Genomic DNA, 11631 nt, shown 5'->3' with positions numbered 1-11631 from the left:
AGCATGTTTTTTAATAAGGTTTTTCAGGTCTGTCTCAGTTTCTGTATAAGTAGTGCAGCTCCCAGAAAAGGCAACGGATCAGATTAACCACTGATGCCACTTCACACGTACAGCAACCTCATCTAACTTGCACATATGTTATCCAGCTATTTTATAACTTGCCTTCAGGAAATGTTGAAGGGAGTATGCAGGTAGAGGAAACAGCTAGCAGAGATTTCCTCAGACAAGACTTGCCTTGTAGCTTAGCTGTGATATATGATAGGGATTCTTCTCCGATAATCCAGCCCATTAGCTCTTGCCATTGGTTTGCCATGTGCAAGGAAAGAAGAATCTCTTTTTTATTGCAAAAAGAAGGTGTGAAGAAAGTTAAATATGAGTTATGAATAGAGCTGCACACCAATATAAGCCGTAATGAAAATATACAACAAACTGGAAAAACTGCTGAAAGCAGAAGGGCGTTGAAAGTGGTGCATTATGTACTTTATTTATGTTGTTGGCATCATAAAGTGTTTTTGGATGCTGTGAATCCTTATCCAACTCTAGCAGAAAACAACAGCTATCTGTGGTCGCACTCAGACTGTCTCTCTCTCTTTGGTAAGGTATGTCCTTTCTGACAGCAGAAATAATGCCCCAGTAAAGGGACCAAAGCTTTCATTCCTCCCTGTGAGTGTTTGCCTGCTGGTTTTCCTTATTTTTCTGTATCTGGAGCTGTTCTTTCCTGCTGTTCATTAACATCCAGAATGAGCAGTAGGACCCAGCCCATGTTTCCCTATAAAATGACAATACTTGGCAGCAAGGTTGCAAGATCCTGCCACATCTTCCTATAGCTGCTGGTTTGTGGTAATTTTCCATGATAGTGAGGAACAACTGACCCCCTAGTGATCTATGGTCCGTGCGTGCTTTAAACAGGCTGGTTCCTGTGTGCCGGTGTAGTTAGTATAGGTCAGTGAAGAACATACCCATTGTGTGAGTGACAGGAATCTGTATAACATTTCCTTTCGGTTGTTTTGTGGTAAGAAACTTTGCAGGTTATTTCACAAGTGCACCAGTATGGCAGTGTTTGTTATCATGCTTGTTTTTATTACAGCTGTTAAGGTCTTGGGTGTCCCAAAATATTATGTGCTTTAGCAAGGAGAATGCCTCTGCTATTCTGCTGAAAGCTTGCTCTGTGCAATGTGTTTCCACCAGAGAAGATGCTTGAACCACCTAAGTGGAAAATGTAAAGAAAAAACCCTCTAACAAAAGGAGAAGGCATCTTGGCAGAGTTTCAGCTGGTAGCCTGGATGGTAGGACCTGGGCAGAAGGTAGGACCTGTAGGTCGGGGAGGGTTTGTCCCAGGGGAAGGGGAAGGTGATGCCGAAGAGCCGTCCGCCTGCTGCCCTGTGGAGCAGCCCAGCCCATGCGATATGTGGAGGGATGATGTCTCTTGCACCAGGTCTTGCACTCACAAGGGTCATTCACATTGGGGAATCCTTTACAAACCTGGTCCCAGGAGATTCTGCAACCAGAAGCTGTTTCTGCATGTTACTTTGCCAGATGGCTGCATTGTGCAGAATTGATCAACCCTGCATTTAACTATGTATTTTAAAGTCACAGGAATTAACTAAACTAGAGGAGATGATCTGCTAAACCTTGCACAGAGCTAACTTCTGAAAAGCGTGTAATAAGACCTCCAGAGTCTAGTGTGTTACTAAAGATGTGTCTACTTCCAATTACTTACTCCAGTAAGTCCGTGCTTTTTAAAGTACTCCATTTTTCACAGCACTCCATTGGCTTTTGGGGGTTATATTACATCTGCTGTAGATTCATTTTAGGCTGCTGTATTTGTTCTAACCTATTTTCATCATGAAACTGCAACTTCCTTTATTTTTATTACATTGTAATTAATGACAGCTACACATTAGATACTTGGAAAAACTCTGATCAAAGGTGATGAGTTGGGCAGAAATCTCCCTGAAACAAACTGCCTGCACAATCTGGAGCACATCCTTGACATTTCAGTGGTTTAAGGAAGGCGACCTGTGTGATTATTGTTAAGTATTTCTGCTTCCATTGAAAGGATCAAAACCAGCTAGAACAATGAAATTCCAGAAAGAAAGGGAAGGAATGACTTAAATTCTTGAACTTCCCAGTATATCTTAGGTCTTTTCTACAGGAAAGTTTAGTTGATAATTTCTTCAGATCAATTCACGTACCTCCAGCTGTGCTAAAATGCCTTCAGAAGAAGGGGAATATTCATTCTAGCAACGATAGTACACCTCAAAACTGTAAAATCTTTTAAGACTGTTTACTAATTATCCTCATCTCTGGAACAGAAGGAATTATAGAACCCACTAAAACAAAGAAGACAAGGAAATAAATGTGAATGCCTCATATCTTTTAGTTTCCAGAAGAAATTTGGTTTAAAAGATAAATCTTAAAGATTTCAGATAAACCTAACCAACTTAGGCACAATGTAGGTATAATTCAGGCTTAATAAAAACAACCCACAATGGAAAAGAAACTTGAAGTACCCACAAACCTTGCCAGGCTGAAATTAAAGGAAGCTGATCAGAATGTGGCAGTGGCCATCTCATAAAGTGTGAAAAGATGGATAATGATCTAGATAAATACTACTGCAAATGTAATCACCTGATATTTGAAATCCACGTCGCACCCTCACCTGAAGGTTCGATTCTGTTTGCAAAGGATTTTTGAAATAAAAGCTACTGATAAAAGTAGGTAAGAGGTAAGCCAGACAAAGGGTAGGCAGGGAGAATACAGGTAAGAGGGGAAGTAATGGATGTGCTTAGAGAACTGAAGAGAAATCTTGTGCTTCTGTGTACTTTTATTGCAAGAGCAAGCATTTTAAATCAAAAGGCATAAAATCTGATGTATCAAAAAGGCAATAGAAAGTTTCACTGAGGAGCCACTTGTCTTGAGACACTGTCTATTTTCTGGACAAATGTATTGAGCACTAGAAAAGAGGTAAAAAACCCCACCTCTAAAAATTGTTTGAGCTGGCGTAAATGATTGTCATCCTCAGAATTCTATTCCTTAAATCTAGAGCAGATCCTGGGGAACTGCAAAGATATGAAAGGTTTTCTAGGCACCATATGGTGGTTATGAAAGGATCTAACACAGGCCTATTTTGAGTCAGAAGAATGGAAAAAAGGAGGGCTAAATCTTGGAAAGCAGTATGTTCATGGTTATGAAACCAAATGTGGTAGACAGGCTCCAGCCCTCTACGCTTCAGCAACACTTGCTCTATATTTATTTATAAGTCATTTTGCTAGAGGGGCATTAATCAAGTGTGAAAATACTCTTCCGCTCCAGCTTGGGAGGGACGAAACTGTTATGACAAAATAAAAGCAAATAGAGCTATTTTATGTTGTTGCAAGAGGCACTAAATACAGCCATACAGTTGCAAAAGATCGTTGCCTGTGCTGTTGTCTCCCATCCTGTGCTGGGGATGTGGGGGCTGCACTTGCATCCCCTGAGCAGGTAGCTTGGCAAAGCTTGCCCTCCTCGTACTGTTCTTTGATAAAACAAAGGCTGAAATTGCACAACTGCCTCCAAAAATGCTAGCAAAGCATTTCAGAGGATGTTGATAAAAGCAGAGTGCGTGCCTTTAGGACATCTGTGTTGCACTAGAGGATTACTGTCTCTGTGATTTTCTCCCACCCCGTGTTGGAGACACTGTGTTATTGTTTTGCTGGTACTGGCACTGTTCCTCTCCTTGGCATTCCCACCACCCTCAGTTCCTTTTGTTGCTCTTCCAGCGCTGGGAGTCTGCACAGTTGAATGCTACGCTGCTTGGAAAGGATGAGTTTTATCTGCTTTAACTGCCCATACCCCCCTTAGAAGGACAGAACCTGCTGGGACTTTTGTTTTATGATAACAATAAAAGTGTTGCAAAGCATCAGTTGTTTGCTTACGACATTCCTCTGATGAGCTCATACCCGCTCCCCAGTTTGGCAAAATCCAGCTCCTCTGGGTGTTTCCTGTAGGAAAGAAAACTTTCAGGGATACTTTCAGGGTGGTTTTTCCTCCTTCTTACCAGTAGCAGGTTGTGGCTGTGTGCTCTCCCTGTTTTCCCCCTCTTCTTCCCCACCCTGGCTCCTGCTTGGGCCATGGCCACCATGGCCATCACAACATCAGTTGCGATAAGTTGCACCTGGACTCTGGTGGATGGCTGGCAACACAGCCAAAACACTGTCTGGAGCGGGGACCTAGATATTTTGTTCCCATGAGAATATGACTATAGGTCAATTATCTCACTCTATAAATAGTGGACAGCCCAAGAGCCATTTTTGCTCCCCTGTATGGCAGTGGCTGCACGCCAGGATCTCCCCTTTTGTGAGGATGCTCGCTTAAGGTTCTACTCCTCAAGGTTGAGAGATTCCTTGCCGCAACAGATTCTCGGTGACTAATAGCATGCTAAACTTTGAAATCTTAGCTAAGTAATATAAAGGGTTGATTGTGCATATATAATCCTTTAGACGTAAACCGTTGACCAAGTCTGGGACCAGGATTGGATCCAGCCTCACCCAGACTCCTCTCTGGGAAGGAGTTTAGAAAGCAAGGGGGTCCTTTCTGAACCTTGTGACTCAACGGGAGGGTCTCCCTGACAGCGTGTCTGACCCTGTCCTCTGGGCAGTAAATAATAGAGTGTACCTTGACATCGAATCTCATAAAATGCTGTCGCATTTACTACTGATTTTGTTAAATCACTCTTTCACCTTAATAAATATTTCACTACTTCTCTCTTGCAAGTAAAGTTAATCACTCTGCTCATGACACAGGTTTCAAAGAGGACACTCCATCAGGCCATGTCCAGCAGCCCAGGCTGGGCAGTGATGAGCAGAGTAACTCAGCCAGATCAGCCCAGATGAGCTCTTTGGGCTGCTGACACGCACGGAGGGCACTGAGGGCAGGAAGGAAGAGTAATGACTCATTTTCACTGTCTTCTAGAAAAATAGGTATATTGGGCACAACGGGAAAACACATTTCCAAGCAGCAGTGATTTCCTTGCTGTGATACAATCCTTGATGTTGTCTACTTCATTAACTCCTTTATATCCTTGGTACAAACAATCTTAAGGACAACCAGATATATTTAAATAGGCCACACTGGAAAATGATCTTTCATTTTAAGGCCATGAAGATGCTCTGAGGGCTGGAGCCCCTCTCCTATGGACACAGACTGAGAGAGTTGGGGTTGTTCAGCTTGGAGAAGAGAAGGCTCCAGGGAGACCTTATAACAGCCTTCCAGTACCTGAACGGGGCCTACAAGAAAACTGGAGACTTCTTAAAAGGGCATGTAGCAATAGGATGACGAGTAATGGCTTTAAACTGAAAGAGGGGAGATTGGGATGAGATCTCAGGAAGAAATTCTTTGCTGTGAGGGTGGTGAGAGCCTGGCCCAGGTTGCCCAGAGAAGCTGTGGCTGCCCCATCCCTGGAGGGGTTCAAGGCCAGGTTGGAGGGGGCTTTGAGCAACCTGGTCTAGTGGGAGGTGTCCCTGCCCAGGGCAGGGGGTGGCACTGGGGGGGCTTTAAGGTCCTTTCCAATCCAAACCATTCTATGACTCTATGATTTTTTTTCAATGCTCCTATTATTTATTAATTAAACCAAACGGATCTGTACCCGATAGCAGAATCTGGCACTCAGTAGTTAATCCTGCTGTAAAGACTGTGAAATCAGCAGGAAGAGCTGACTTCAACCATCAGGGCTTCAGTGCAGAGGATAAAGGTGTGGTTTTGTTCCCCTGTGGTTCAGATCAGGGATGACCAATCTACTGAACACAGATACAGTTTCAATTACTTATTGAAGTTGGACTCTATTGATAAAACTAGAATAACATTTTAGAAAATATAAATGCCTAAGAAAGAGCTTGAAGAATTCCCCGCTGAGGTATTATTTTACTGCCTTATACAGGGCAATTCTGCTTCACAAAATGAATAGCAAAAGATCCAACTGTAGCTAGGTATTACGCAAAAGGGAGGAATGAGGATTTTGCTTTAAAATAAAATTATTTTTATAACTGTTTTTCATTTAACTTTTATAGCAAATATTTTCTGCAAACCTCTGGAAAAACTTTGCAAATACATCTATACAACAGCCAATTTGTACAAAATATTTTATTCTTCAGGTTTGTTCAAAGTTGTAATGAAATGCAGTAAAGAATGCTCTGTGCCCTCTTGTCAAAAGCTGCCAAATTTAATTATAGTGCCTCTCTGATGCCTAACCTGAAAGCCCCATGTTTTAACTACTTTTCCAGCTTGTAAGAAGATCTTTGGGTTTTTTGCACTCCACCCGTGTTTACAGCAGTATTTAAAAAATAATCATAATGTTAAATAACACTATTTGAAAATGAAGACCATCCCTTATGAAGTGCAAGTTATTGAAAAGCTATTCACAAATAGGACCAGCAGAAGCATTAGTTATTCTGGTTACTATAAATGCCAGGCTATAAACCTCCTAGAGCACCTTTTAAAGAAAGAAAGGAAGGCCAGATGAAAACTCAGCATCCTCATTGAAATCCGTGATTGTTTCCTGCAGTATTTTCCACTACTCAGCAAGATGCCAGGCTTTAACTTTATCTCCTTTAGAAAGTAGTTATTTCACCAGTTTAGGCTGTTTATTCTAAATTTCTCTAAATGTTGTGAACTGGTTTAACTGGTTGGCCAAGAAGTGACTTCCCTGGTAGGAAAGAGTGGGATCAGCTTGGTGGAAGCTGGGCTTGGGTGACTCTGTGCCGGGGTGCGGTGCTGAGCTCTCCAGCTCCCAGTCGGCCACAGGACGGCACATTCGCCCTCTGGAAATTATCACCTTCTTTACAGTTTATTACATATCAATGTAATGAAAACTGTAGATTAACCTTTTCAGTATGCACTGAAATACACCAGCTTCTCAATTTCCAGTGACATACTTACAATTTCCTGAACCTTGAAAGCCTGCTGCTTGGGCATTTAATTGTGAGCGCTGCACACTACTTTTTCCCTGTCTCATTCGAATTCCCCTGTCTAATACAAATATGCTTTGCCCAGATAAAGGTGATTTTTCAGGTGATGTCCATTGTTTCAGCTGAGGACTGTGTTTACAGTGCGTTGTCAGCTGGTGCTGTCAAAAAACATTATCCATCTTCACTTTGGTCTCCAGTAGCAACACAGATTTCTTCCTATCTATGGTGTTCTGACAGAAGACCTGAAAGGTTATATATAGTTTTTAGATTAAAATCCTAGAAGCAAAACAATTCTTATAGTTATGGCAATAGCATAGATTTTGAAGCTTTTGAAGACCTGGCATCATTTTCAGGAGGGTAACGGAAGAAATCATTGAGTTTGTCTTAAATGCCCAAAGCCATCCTGGTGTTTGGGGACAGAAAATACTGTGCACATCATTAGAAATAATCAATGACTCAGCAGCTTGGTTTGCCTCTCCCAGGGGGATGGGCTCACAAGCCATTGATCTCCCGTCCAATATACAATTACATGTCTCCCCCTTCCACTCTTTCCCTGGGGTTGCACCCATCATTAGCACACATTGATTCGACACCAACCTGGAGATGGGTGTATTTTCATACTTGAGGGGGATGCACATGATTTACCGAGTTTCCCAGAGCTTGGATGTTAGACTGTAAAAGAAAGCATATTTCATGGGAAATGGATATGGAGGGTCAACGTGAACAACTGAGGCTTTTCTTAATCCAATGTTATTCTCATACAATGGAACATCATTAAGACCTCCAGTGAAAGGATGATAAAGCTCACAGAATTTAGCTGAAATTAGGGTGTTGGAAAAAACCTGTCTTTTAAACTGTTCTAATTTTCAAATTCACTGTTACTTGAATTAAACATTCCATGCTAGTTTCTCATGTTGATATTATCTTGGAGTTGGGAGGCTATTATTGGAATTCCACTCCCTAATACAGCCACTCAATTATTTTGGTGTTGTGTACTACTTATGACCTTTTTAATATTTTGTCATTTGACTGACTGCCTATTCTTATTCTTTTTGCTATTTACAGTTTCACAGCCCCTGGGGAAGGAATAACCACACTGACTGTTAATGAAAATGTAGACTGCTGAAATGAGCAAAATGGTTTCTCAGACTGCTACAGCACAGAGCGTTCAGGAAGCTCAGGAATAACAGCCTTGTTGCAATGGTATTCCTCAGCTCTGTTCCCACTGGAGTTTCTGAGTGTTTTGCCATTGTCTCATTAATTTGTGGAGAGCAGAAACAGCACTAAAGAGCTGGTCCAACAAAATTTCCAACAACGTTGTGTAAAATTATAAAGAAAATGAGAAATTATGAATGGAAGCGTTACTGTTTTTTTTCCTCCTGAAATTAATCACATGGGTTTTTTTTAGAGCAACACAGAGCACAAGTAATAAGAAATGAAGTCTGAAGATGTGAACCTAAGAAAGAACAAGAATCTCTGCAAAAAAAAATCGGGATCAGGAAGTGAAGATGAAGTTTATGTGCCTGGATGGTGAAATTGAGATCAGAAAGATACACTTGGACTTCCAGCACAATTTTTTATTATGTGAGGAAGGAAAATTGGCAGAAACCTTTTGGTCTCTCCCACCCTCAGTGCCTGGTCCATGATAGCAAGAAGATGACTGTAAGCATCTAGAGCGGAATCGTAACAAGCAATTATGAATTTATGAAGTTAAAGTTTATGAAGGAATTCTTCTACACGTCTGACCGAAATAGTGCAGATACCTGCACGCTTAAAGAAGCAGAAAAGGAATGTTTAGAGTATAACAGGATCCAATTTTTTCTAGCTGTTGCAGGACAGTGGCTTTGATAAGAGGGGCAGGACAGCACTCCTGGGCTGGGGAGGATTTTTCATTTGCTTGTTTTGTATGTGGCAGAGGACAGAAGCTGTAACGCTCATACTTAGCTTTTGAAGGGCAGGTGCAAAATAACCAAATAGTGGAGAAAATGTGTGCTTCAGCTTAAGGGAAAAAATTGCCTTGTGCCACGAGCTATCTGCACCATATTTAGCCTCTTATTTTCCTCTAGATGTGCTTGCAGACTGCAGTTTCTCAGGCATACGTTGGGTGAGAGGGTTAGTTTTGCTCAATTGCAGGCTTTGTGTCCTGGTAAAGATAATGCGGTAGCCCACAGCAGTAACCATGTAAGATCTCAGTTTGGGACAAAAAGTATGGTCTCCCAATGCTTAATTCTTTTGATGTGTTGTCTGTCATGAAGCAAGTTTCCCAAATTACAAATTGTGCGTTACACAGCACAAAGGTGAAAGAGGAGAGGCACATGATTTTGATTGACTTTGTAATATCATACATAAAGAGTAGGGGAAGTAGTGCCCAAAGAAGGTCTTTAAATTTGTACTAGGAAATTTGTAATCAGAAATGGCACGGTTTATATCCTTCTGTGTTTCTAATCGTATTGTTGTCTGATCTAATCTAAAGCCTGAAGCCTTCTTGCTGGGTGAAAATTGCATGTGGAAATAGAATTTAGATAAGATGCCTGTCATCTTAATATCAAAGCACTTGAGTCCAGGATGAAAATGGCAGGGTTTTATTTTACAAAAAGAAAGACTTTCCCTTCTGTGGGATTCTGTGAACAACAGGATTCCAAATGTCCCAAGTCGTTGGACTGCAGGAAGTCAGAGTCAATTAGGTTTCAAAAACATGGTCATGGCCAGGTATAAGTAACCAACTAACCATGACGAATCCAATATCTCACCAATATATACTTGATAGCAGTTTCTTACTATCTTCATCTCATAACTGAAAAGCATAAAATACCTACAAACACTGTTCTCCAGCAGCATTTTTGTATTTGCCTGGAGTTTATGGAGGCAGTTGACAATAAATGGTTTCAGCCATTTCTGCCACATCTCTTCGGTTTCTGCAAAAGCTGCTTAAAAATCTGCACAAAACTGTAAGTGCCTTGTTGCAGAGATTTTTCATTTAGAAGTAATGGCTTTTAGATTTGTTTTACCCAAATTATTTAACACCATGTCTCAGAGTATTCCAAACAACAATGAGGAAGCTCATTGAGAGCCTTTAATTGCACAGCCAAAGTGGAACCCTAGTGCAGAACAATGTTTAGACTGTGTACCTGTCTGGTTTGTCTTCAGTTGCAAGGCAAAAATAAACTTATTTAGTAGCAGTCATTTCAGGGTTGTCTTTGAGGATCGCTGGAAAGAGAAGAGTGATGACAGGTAGGTGAAACACATGACTGATAAGGGAAAGATAGCAGTGCAGAATCCTGGTTAGGGGCAAAGCCAGTGTATGAGGAAAGGCAGATATCTATAAATAAAGTACATAAGATGTAGAAGCTGATAAGGAGAGAGGATAGTGTGAAAAGTGTGCTCAGTATGCCAAATGAAAACATATGGTTTGAGCTTTGGTTGTGTGTACTGCAATTATCACTGCAAAAGTTATCTTAATATTTTCCACCCATAGCGAGAACCAAAAATATCCCTTTTATCCCAAAATTAACAGACACAAAAAAACCACAGAATCTCCAGGAGCCCAGTCCCCCGAGAGAGAACGGGAGAGGGTGAGACACCCCTGGCATTCAGCAGAGGAATCCTAGTTATGCCTGCTCTTTGCCAAGTCCAATTCTGTCCCTTGTGAGAATGCTGCTGGATTGGTAACATCCAGCATCAAGGACTTTGGTGTTCAGAAAGCTGCTGGCTCCCAAATGGTGGTGGCTGTGGGCTGATTTCAGGGACTGAAGGGGAATGCACAGCCCTTCTCTCCTCTACTACCCCCCAGTGCACAGGGAGGGCCCTTTCTCTAATGTTATTTGTGCTTCACATTTGTCCTAATCAAAAAAAGGGACCTGTACCTTTATTAATCAATGGAAGAAATCCCCTTTCTGATGTAGGGGCTTGAATTCTCAAAACAGCTGGAGCGGGTTCATGTATCTTCTCACAGGTTGTGTGTTGGAATTTTTCTAGGCAATTTTGACTCCTCTGCAATGAAATACCATAATACATGAATGAGGAGGATTGCGGTGGTTGCCAATGAAAGCAGGTTAATGTATAGGGTATATTCCATCTGTTTTATAGCTCCTATAACATTGGGTAGGCAAACTCAAAGAAGGTTTCCTACCTCTCCTAAGGCAACTCCAAAGCCTGCTCAGCCTCCTGCGGGGATGTCTGTGTGCCCAGGGATTGACTTCCAGCTCTGCATTCTCTGCAACTCTATCAGACTCTGGAGCAAACCCGGCTGGCACAGGTAATGTCAGGCAACAAAGGGCAACAGAAGGGCAGCGGAGCTGGTGAGGGGTCTGGAGCACAAGTTCTGTGAGGAGCGGCTGAGGGAGCTGGGGGTGTTCAGCCTGGAGAAAAGGAGGCTGAGGGGAGACCTTCTCGCTCTCTCCAACTCCCTGAAAGGAGGGTGTAGCCGGGGGGGGTCGGTCTCTTCTCCCAAAGAACAGGCGATGGGACAAGAGGAAACGGCCTCAAGTTGTACCAGGGGAGGTTTAGGATGGATATTAGGAGAAATGTCTTCACAGAAAGGGTTATCAAACATTGGAACAGGCTGCCCAGTGAGGTGGTGGAGTCACCATCCCTGGAGGTATTTAAAAGCTGGGCAGATGTGGTGCTGAGGTGGTTTAGTGGTGGTTTGGCAATTGCTAAGTTAATGGTTGGGCTTCATGACCTTAAT

Source organism: Numenius arquata, chromosome 8 (genome assembly GCF_964106895.1).
Source record: "Numenius arquata chromosome 8, bNumArq3.hap1.1, whole genome shotgun sequence".
Lineage (NCBI taxonomy): Eukaryota > Metazoa > Chordata > Aves > Charadriiformes > Scolopacidae > Numenius > Numenius arquata.
The sequence above is the reverse complement of the archived record's forward strand: the minus strand, read 5'-3'. Positions refer to the sequence as shown.